We start from the raw sequence: 11197 nt of genomic DNA, 5'->3' as shown, positions 1-11197 counted from the left end.
CAGAAACGTGACCTCAATCAAACTTAAAGAGGAGGTCAAAACAAGACTTTTTTTAGTTCATGAAAAATCTCTAAAATGGTCACAAGTAGGACTAAGATATGATGCAAAATAAGCCTACAAAGAGGGGGTAGAGCATACAAGGAGGGAGATGGCCTCAAACAGAAAAGTGTCTTTAATCAAACTCCAAGAGGAGCTCAAAATAAGACACTTTTCAGTTTATGACAAAATCCAGAAATGCTTGCAAATAAGGCTAAGCTATCATGCAAAATAAGGCAAGAAAAGGGGAAATGGAGGCTTACCCTTGTAGCACAGCAAAGCAGCCGCTTCTGGACCAAGTTGGTGAACCTTCAACCCTTGAAAATCAGTCCCAAAGTGCTGGAATGGATGGTGGAGGTGGTAGGCTATGAGGTGTAGTGCAAATGGTGCAAGAAAATTAGGGTTTGGAGCTGGGAATAGTGAGTTATGGAGGGTGGAGTGTATATGCCTTAAACAAATTTGTTGAACCCTTCAAATGGAAGAGGAGGGCCTCTCTTATAGAGAAGAGAGGGCAAAGCTTCTCTTGGAAGCTTCAAATATCCTCCATATGGAGGATGGTCCAAATGCCTCCCAGCTGGCACAGCTGTGATGCATTCAGAGAGAGCAAAAAGCAAGAAGCAGGCCGACCAGTTAAGGTGGCCTGCCGGCCACTCCCCTTGGTCGGCCGACCAGGGGTCAAAAGGGTCAAGCTGAAATGCTGGCCGGCCACCCCAGAAAGGTGGCCTCCCAGATGAGTACAACACAGCTGTATGGTGAAAAACTAGAAAAAGTGACCCAAGAGAGAGGAAAACTAGCTTTTTAGCAAGGTTCAAAAGGGTCAAGAAGAATTACTAGTCAGTCTACCCATATTGGTGGCCTCCCAGATGAGCACAACACAATGGTGGTATGAAAAGCCAGAAATTGTGGCTCAAAAGTGAGAAAAACTAGCTTTCTGTCAGAAAAATCGGCTTTAGGAGAGAGAAAAAGAGAAAACTGGTTTCCAAGGGGAAAAGGTGGCCTCCCACCATACTACCACCTCCCTAGCAATGAAAATAGGTTCCCTACAAAAAATGGACCAAGACGGATGCAAAACGAAGGTTCGGGGGCCAAAACGCGCAGTCTAGGGCCCCGAAAATAGGCTGTTAGGCACCGAAAGTGGCGTATGACCACGAAGGTGGTCTCCCGGGTCACAGTGTCCCTCTAAAGGGAGGAAATAAGGTGGGTGCCAAAAATCGGAGCAAACGGAAGTAATTAAGCGGTCCCGAACCGAGGCACACGGCCGGCGGCTCCGAAAACCGAAAACTAGTCTCCAAATGGGAAAAATGGCCTACGACCACAAAACGTAGCCTACGGCCACTGAGAGATGGTCTACAAGACCTCTCCTTCCCTTTGGAAAGAGAAAACAGAGAAAACAGGACCTGATTCGCAAACCGAGACAAAGCATAAAAGAGTCCCGAAGTCCGGAGGCAAGGCTCGCAGCCAAGACTCTAAAACCTCAGAACGAGCACAATATGCAACATCACCGAGCGCTCAGTTGGTGACGTCTGAGTCTTAAGGTCGGTAAAAAATGGGGTGTCTACAACTTGCAATAAGCAAACAATTAGAAACATATAATAACAACTCAAGACAATATAGAATTCCCACCACCACTTAACTTTTATTAGAAACTCATATCTTATTTTGAGAACTCATTCACTCAACCCTCCTCCCTAGCTCATCGTGCTAGCTAGAACCTGCAATCAGCAAACTGTTAGAGATTTATATCTAGTTCACTCAACCCTCAACAGCTTATATCACTCACACAAACCTACTTTAAGAGCTCACATCACTCAACTCTCCTCCCTACATAGAGACCAGCAGAGCTGAAGCACAACATGCATTAAAAGTGAGTTAAAAAGAAGGATTTTCAATCTGTGACTCACATCACTCAACCCTCATCAAATATACAGGCCATACAGGAACCAGTACTACACACAGTTAGTAATAACTTTGATTACATAAATAGGCAAAGACCATTCTTTTAGGAACTAGTCATTAGATAAGTCAGATTTGAAATTCTTGATAGATAGCACCTTGCATTAGACCATGTCCCTGGTCCTACTAACAATGGCCACCTCCTTAAAATTTGTAAACTTTACCACTTATCTGAATTATTTTTTTTTCAAACTTCCCCTAAGGCGTAATTTCCCTAATAATTTACTCATGAAACATATGAAATATCAAAACTTTTCAACAACAAATTTCAAACAAATAATAAACAAGGCGGTGATTCAAAGTCAAAAACTAACATTCAGTAAACAAAAATGTGTAATATAGGAGCCAAACCAAGAAGATAAATCCACAAAACAATAAAAATAAATAAATAAATAAACTTACCAAGCTTGACTTCACTTTCTCCACAAACTCACTGTTCTTGAAACTCTCGAAAATCTTCGAAGATTAACTTTTCTGCTCAAACTATGTGTATATATGTGTGTGTGTGTGTGTGTGTGTGTGTGTGTGTGCATTTGAGAGAATCAATGAATCAAATTTCATGAAATTAGAATTTTCAAAAAATTAAATTAGGGAAAAATGAATTCCCACAACAAAATCTGTTATCAACAACTCCACTACTTGATCAAATCTGGTTATACATACATACATACATACATATGTATGTATATATATATATATTGTATACGTAGCAAGATGGAACAACAATATATATTTGATAAGCGGGTGCTAGGGTTTTTGGGGGGATTTGCTGAGAGGGAAAAAGGGGCAGTGAGAATGTCGCAGATTTAGGAAGAGGGGTTCAATGGTAGGTTTAGGGAAAGGGTTTAGTAGACAAGGGGATGAGAGAGAGAGAGAGAGAGAGCAATATAAGGAAAGAGGAGAAGAGTTCCATACTTGAAATTGTTTGAAAAGAAGAGAGAACAAGGTTATTGATGAAGGCACGAAATGGAGAAGACAAAAATCATCTTTGCCTCTTCTTTTTCCTAGGAGGGTCGACTGCTGGTGTCAAAGAAAGAGGAAGAACATAGAGATATAGTGGAAAGTGTGATTGTTTTGTTAAGGAAGGAAGCGGACGAGCCAACGGACTACCGTGTTCGCCTCTCGATCTCCACCGATTCAATTGATTGTAGAACTTTGAAGAACAAAATGGGTTGCCGTGTTTGCCTCTTGATCTCCACCAATTCAATTGATTATAGAACTTTGAAGAACAAGGGTTTGAAGAAAATGGGTTGTCGTCTACTCCCTTTCTTTCTTAGAAACTATTAGTGTCTTTGATAATAAAAAAAATAAATTAAATATATTTTTTTGGTAAGTGGCACCACAAATTATTGGGTTTTAGCGCCTTAATTTTTTGGTCATACCATTCACGACATACATGGTGAGTCATGAAAAGTAACATTTTTGTAACGACTGGCATACGTGTGTCGTATAAAATTGATGTATTAACGACATACCATATGTATGTCATAGAAAGTTTTATTATTTACGGCTAAAATTACAAGCCGTAAAAAAATTATCATTTTTACCATTAATGGCCTACGCAATAGAGACGTCGTGGTTTGGATATTATTTATGACATGCAAAAAGAGCAAGTAGAAAAAGTGAGAAATTATGGCTTGCGTTCATTGTATGTCGTTGATGTGGTGCCGTAAAAAATCAATTTTGTTGTAGTGAAGAGACCGTCGCTCATGTATCCCTTATCCACATACATACCACCCTTTGTTAATATAAACTTATCAGATTCAAATACAAGCCTAAAACCATTTTTACTTAATAAAGAATCAGAAACTAAATTCTTTCGGATGTCTGGTACATGCAGTACGTTGTTGAGAGTAAGTTCCTTCCCAGATGTCATTTTCAAGATAACTTTCCCTAGTCCAGCTACAGTAGAAGTAGACGAATTTCCCATGAATAGTTGTTCACCATTTGCAGCCTCATTATAAGTAATGAACATCTTTTTTCCGCGCAAATGTGTCTAGTTGCCCTAGTGTCGACCCACCACTCCTTGGGATTTCTAACCAAATTAGCCTCAGACACCATAGCAGAGAGATTGATGTCATTTGCACCGTCCGAGATGTATTCTAGTTCTGTCACATTGGCTTGATTGATAGTTTTCTTGCATGCACTTCTGCAATCCTTCTTAGGGCATCGGCAATCAAAGTGAAAAATCTAAAAATCCCGTAGATATTGATTTGTGATTTTGTATCAATTTTAATCAATAAATAGCAATCCCAATCAAACAATCAAAGACAAATCGACACAACGATTTTATATAAAAAAACCACAATTGGAACGTCTCCAATTGTGATAAAAAAAACCACAAGCAAAAGCCACAAAATAATCCACTAAAAAGATATGGAGGAATTACACAAGTGTACTCTCAATTACCTAGTGAATCCATTCCCGAATTGAACTGGCCTTAATGTGCCTCTTCTACCACCGTCTTCACCTCGGAATTGTCTTGCCCAACGTTGAATCCACAATGCCAATGTCGAATCCACGACAATGAGCCACTCCGGAATCCACCAAAGCTTCAGGCCTAAATTCCACGGAACCTATTGAAGAACAACTATCACTTTTTTTAATAAAGCAAACTAAACAAACTCTTTAATATATTTCACTCAATTCATGATTAAAGTCTCATAGATATCAAAGGAAACAAACAAAGAAGCTCCAGATGAAAACCCTAATACCCAAGAAGAGGATCTGGAAGTCGTACCCTAAATTCGGATTAAAACACATATTTATAGAAAACAGATTTGCGATCTCTGCTCGAGCACAAGAATGGTTGCTCGAGTGGATCTACGATCAAGCGCAAGAATGGGCGTTCGAGCAGAAAAAAACAACTCCCAGTACTTTTGCAGGCGAGTGAAAATTCTGAAAGGTCGCGATCTCTACTTGAGCGCAGGAATGGCCGCTCGAGCAGACAAACAACTTCGACTACAATTTTGGCAAGCATGAAAGATTTAACTTCAAAATAGTCAGCGAAGTGGCAAACATGAAAGAATTAACTCCTGAAACATCTCTGCAAGGCACAATTCGGGTTGGATTCGCATCTAAAACTCATAGTCTCACTGAAATAAAAAGATCGAATACAATTACAACTGAAAGGAGTTTTGTCAAACGGATTGCCAAGAATAAAAACCTAACACAAAAGCATGATGTCTAGTCTTGCCACAATTATAGCATTTTCCTTTGAACATTTTATTGCCATTGTTGTCGCCTTATTTAGGACCATCTCCAGCAAATTTCCTCTTCTTGTTATGTGGTTTGTGCACTTGTTCCACTACATTAGTCTTGGACTCGATGGGATTTTTACCATTCCTCTTTTCAGCCTCACGGTTATCTTCCTCAATTATCAGTCTTACAATAAGTTCATCCCTGGTCATCTCTTTGCGTTTATGTTTTAAGTAATTTTTGAAATCTTTCCAAGCTGGTGGTAATTTTTCCACAATAGCAGCGACTTGTAAAGACTCACTAAGAGACATACCCTTAGCATGAATATCATGCAAAATTAATTGGAGATTTTGAACTTGAGAAATAACCGTTTAGGAGTCTATCATAACAAAATCCAGAAATTTACAAATAACAAATTTCTTTGTGTTGGCATCATCTGTTTTATATTTCTTTTCTAAGGACTCCCACAACTTTTTTGCTATTTTCAGAGGACTATAAACATTATACAGCATGTTTTCTAGGCCATTGAGGATGTAATTTCTACAAAGAAAATCAGAATATTTCCACGCATTCACGGCAGCAATAACTTGCTGATCACTTTCATCCTTTTTTAGTATTGGAGCATTTTCATGGAGAAACTGGGCAAGATTAAGAGTTGTTAGATAGAATAACATTTTCTGCTACCATCTCTTAAACTCGGTGCCATTAAATTTTTTCGATTTTTCTCCATGACTTATTGGAACTTGAACATGGTTTTGGGTAAGGACCGGAGTTGTTGCAACAACCGGATTTGGAGTACTAGTTTCAGTAGCCATCAAATTTGATTACAAAAATTAGAAAACAAATTAAAAGCTATACAATTTTCTACTCACAAAAACTAGAAAAACAAATCAGAATAGTGAATACAATGAAGAAACGGAGTTTGTCTTAAGATTGTTAACCAATCTTCACTGTATTCGAAGAAAGAAAATTAAGAAAGAAGAGAGTCTATTTGATTACAAAAATGAAAATAGTACACACACACACACACATATATATATATATATATATAAAATAAGGAAAACAGATTCTTAGTTTGTTACAAAAACAAAACCAGAATCTGGGAAAAAAGAAAAGGGAAAAAAAAAAAGAAAGAGCTAACCGCTTACAGTATTATTTTCTCGAACAAAATTCGATCAAGTCTAGTGTTCAACATTGTGTTCTTAAGACAGATTCGTCCTCTCCATGATGCTTATAGATTATGGACGTCTATCTCCCAGGATAAAATGATCAATGACAATTTAATAACAACACTACAAACTTAATGTCCTACGAACACACTTTGTGTTTATACTCTTTCTCACAGGAAATTTATATAGCAAAATACAGGAAGCAAAAGTAGACAAGAAGAATGAAAATTTGATGAAAAATCAAATGAAGGACTTGTCTATTTATAGATGAACTGGTGGCTTTTTAGAAAAGACTTTAACAAGTAACAAACCTGTTTAGACAAATTTGAACAGGTAAAGTACCTGTTTGTGTTAAATTTTAACAGATAATGAACCTGTTCGGTTGAAGGAAAAATCTAGACAGGTGTACTAGACGAAACTGCCAGTGTTTCAATATATTAGGGTCATTTCAAAATTAAGTTTGAATTTCAAACCGAAATTCAAATTCCAAACAGTAAGAATTTAATTTTAGAAAAAATAAAATTCAAATGTTTTTGACCTAAAAAGATAAGCATTGGACCGGACAAGTCCAACCCAACCTAACACACGCATCCAAGTCCAAGCCTAAGCCCAAGCCCGAACAGATGGTGGCGCGCGTGTGCGTGTGTGTTTGTTTTGGGTCTAGTTCATTTTGCCCATAACCTCTCCCTCTACAAAACTTGAGTGCTCCTTGGGGCCTACCCCAAGGTCCGAACTCAAAGCTTATAAACTTATACAATGTTAGCCTAGCCAAGCAATGTGGGACAAACTTTTCTTCTTTCAATTTGGGAAACTCACCAAAACATCATTTTCATGGAGCTTACTTTGATATCAATTTCCCATTCATTTGATAATGGTTTTAAATAACCAAATATACTACGTGAATCACAACGCGGCATAGAATGCGTTACCACCAATACCCGCCAACCTCGGCGCATGGGTCCCACTTAAAATTTAAACCAAAGTTTAAGAAAAACCTATTTTTCTAAAACTATTCCTACAACAACACCCACAACCAAAATACCACCAAAAAAACTTGTGCATGTCTACTTTGCTCTTCACTACCGCATCCATTATTATTGGCTACCTGTTTGTCGACATTATCAAAGGACTTTTGTTTCCTAAATTTGCTTTTCTTCGAGACAAGCTAAAGTTTCATAAAATTATCAAGCGTTTTGAGAACACTATGTGGTTGTGTACATAAGCAATCATGTTTTGTTATTTTTTTATATTATTTTTATTTTTTGAGTCCTGTAGCTACACAGTTCAAATAGGACAGATGACCCAGTGAATCATGTAGTTGTCTTTTGGGACAATGAGAATATCAAAAGTTTAGGGTTTAAATCAATAAGTAATTGCGACTTTTTATTGTAATCTAACTTAATAACTCCTTAATATCCTATTGTGTCACAAACAAAAAAACAAAAAGTCACAACTCATTACTATTAAATGGATATATTATAACCTTAAAATTCTTAAAACATCAGATAATTACTCATTCATCGGAGAGACCCTTCAAATTAGGGGTGGACAAACGTTGAGCTGGGTCGGATTCGGGCCGAACCGATACTACATAATAAGAGATTTTGTGTCTGCCCAACCCCAACCCGATCCTAACACCGGCCCTCTATATCTGCCCAAGCCGAATCCAAAAAATAATTATAAATCCCAAACTCACCCATTAGGCTTTATGTTAAAAAAAAAATTTAAAAATTAAAACATTCCATAAAAAATTCAATCACACATTATATTTCTTAAATAAATATATTGACATCATTATAAATTAAAAAGATTTTGTAAATAAATTGAATGATTTCTTAAATTAATTCAATCACAAATCATTACAAATGTGAGTTTTAATAAAATCAATAAAGATAAAATTTAAATTTGAACAAATATATATATATATATATATATGAATGTATTATAAATAAATAAATAAATAAATAATTAATTTAATAATAAATAGGACTAAATCAAACTAGATTAAAAGTATAAATCACAAGTCTAATCTATTAATATTTGAAACTGAAAATATTGACCCCATCCTATCCTATAAGCTGAAGCTACTTTTTTTAAATCTCAAAAATATAAGATTGAGGCAGACAGGTTAACGGGCCGAGAGCCACACTTACTACAAATGGTTGTCATTAGTCCAATAGTTGCGTGCTATGTCGTTATCTCAATCGATGCTTATCGTGTCTACCATCAATCATGTACTAAGCACAACCCAACTAAAGTGTTGAAAGCTTGACTTTCTTTTTTTTGAACAGTTGAAAGCTTGACTTCATTATGTGATTATTAGCCTTGAGTTTGAATAACGCGTTTGATTACACAACAAACTGTCCTCGATAGAACGTTCGCGTTTGATTACACAAAGAAAAATGAGTGAAGTATTAATTAGTGTTATCATTAATGATGTGATAGTGGATTTAATTATAAATGATTTGATGTTTTAGTCTTGTTGTTGTATTTTTTTTTTTATTGAGTGACATGTTATTAGGAATTTTTTTAGAGCTTCAAAATTAGTAGTCTCTATCTTGTTGTATTATTTTTTTATTTTTTTACATATTTTTTTTAAATTAAAAAATTAACTTTTAACTTATTTTTTAAAATAGGCTTAAGCATGGTTCTTATCTATATGAGATATTTAATAAATTTTTTGATAAATCTTTTGAGTTCCTTATATTTTTTTAATTTTATATTTTAGGTCAATTTAATCAAATTGATAATGTCGATTAGAGTTTTTAAAAGAAAATGATCACTTGATTGAGATTAACTTACTGAGTTGGATAATTTTACTATTTTACTTATATAAATATAACACATATCGCTTATGTACACATTTTTTTATCAAAAAATATTAACTATTATAATTAATTGGATGAAATTAAAGCAATCATAAATATAAGGTCATAAACGAAATAATTGAAATTATGAAGATCTAAATAACACAAAAATCAAAATATAAAGTCTATTGATGTAACTGTCCATAAATAAATAAAAGGTAAATTTCAAATATACTTTCTAAAATTTGTTTAAAATATAAATTACTTCTTGTGGTTTAAAAAATTATAAATACCCCCTTGTTGGAATGTTTTATTTAACATAATTAATTGAAAAAATAAAATTCTCAACTGCTCTCTTATACAATAATAAATTACATGAATTATTAATTGAAATAAATTTGTGATATCATTAAAAACTATTAATTGATTTGATGATTTATTAATTAAAAAGAAAATTTATCATGAAATTGAAAACTTCAAAAATGGTGGAATGTAATTTCCAAAACTATAGGGGACATTTGAATTTTAAAAAAAAATCTCAAATGTTGTATTTGTAATTTACTCATAAATAAATGAAATATACCTACCTCCCCCCCTCCAAAAAAAAAAAAATACAACAAAATCATACATTTAAGAATAAGTTATTTTAATATTTTTTTTTTGATTTTTTGACTAAAATATAAGGTGAAAAAAATTAATATATTTGGAATAATTTTTTAATTTTTTATGAAATAACGTTCAAAAAATAAAGAGAAAAGGAAATTTTGATTTTATTTATTTATTTATATATAATTCTATGACTTAACAATGCTATATGCTTTAATTTATCATTTTTAAACCATCTTTAATGATGTGATATTAAAATTAAATTTTACATAATAAAATATTTCAAAAATCAAAGCTTAACACTTACTAAACACATTATTAAAGATAATTTTTAAAAATAATAAATTATGTCTCAATATTTTTTTAGTATACAAATTGTGCTGTTTGACCCCGTAATCCATATGGAGACTAGCCGCCGTCGAAGTCCACACCTGCAACAATAAAAACTGTGACGTGTTAAAGGCTCTAACAAGTCCTAAATCAAATGGAACCTAGTCAACATCGAAACTTTGAATATCTTTTGAGGGTTATATATATATACATTGACCTTTTGAGGTTAATTAGATGGAATCCTTAATTATTAATAAACATAATTTTATTTTTTAAAATATTGATTCTTTTAATTATAAAAATAGTATAAATACAACTATTTTAAAAAGAATTTACAAAAGTGAAAGTGATATATTTTTATAATTAAAATTATAAAAATATACAAATTCATAAATAAATTTTATAAACCTGCAATAGTTGATTGGCTATGTATATATAACCTTTCCTTTGATTACCATATGCTAATCTCACACAAATAGAATACGAAAAATATAAAAAAAAAGTGATTATGTACTGAAATTAATTATAGGTGTAATTCATATTACATAATTGACATTCAAAATGAATTTTGACCATGTAATACACTCTTTAGATATTTTTTTGTGCTCTATTTATGTGCCCTTGTCATTATTAAATATTTAATGTATTATGTGATATTATTTAAGTAAAATTTATTAATATTATTTATATAATTAATTAGAAACATCATGTAAATATTATGTTAGTGAAATAGGCTATTCATTAAAATTGGTTTAAGATCGACTCATTAGGTAAATGACTCAAATTTGAACACGATTGTAAGTCGTTAAGATTTTAAGTTTAATTGGAACCACTCACTACTTGACTTGATATATTTATATGTATTATAAAAAATCAGCTATTCAAGCTTGAGTCGTGCTTAACCTGTTAAAAGTTTATTTGAAATTTACTGGTTATATAAACAGGCCAAATTCAAATATAATTTTAAACTCGACGAGTTTTTAAGACTTTAGTTTAGGAAGAACTAAAAGAGTCAAAAAGTTTCTAAAAAGGGAAAAATGTCAAAACTATACAAAAAAGTCAAACATTTTTTTTGTCTCTTTATTTTTCACACGTTTT

This window comes from Camellia sinensis, chromosome 10 (assembly GCF_055761805.1).
Source record: "Camellia sinensis isolate YWXY chromosome 10, ASM5576180v1, whole genome shotgun sequence".
Classification (NCBI taxonomy): domain Eukaryota; kingdom Viridiplantae; phylum Streptophyta; class Magnoliopsida; order Ericales; family Theaceae; genus Camellia; species Camellia sinensis.
The sequence above is the reverse complement of the archived record's forward strand: the minus strand, read 5'-3'. Positions refer to the sequence as shown.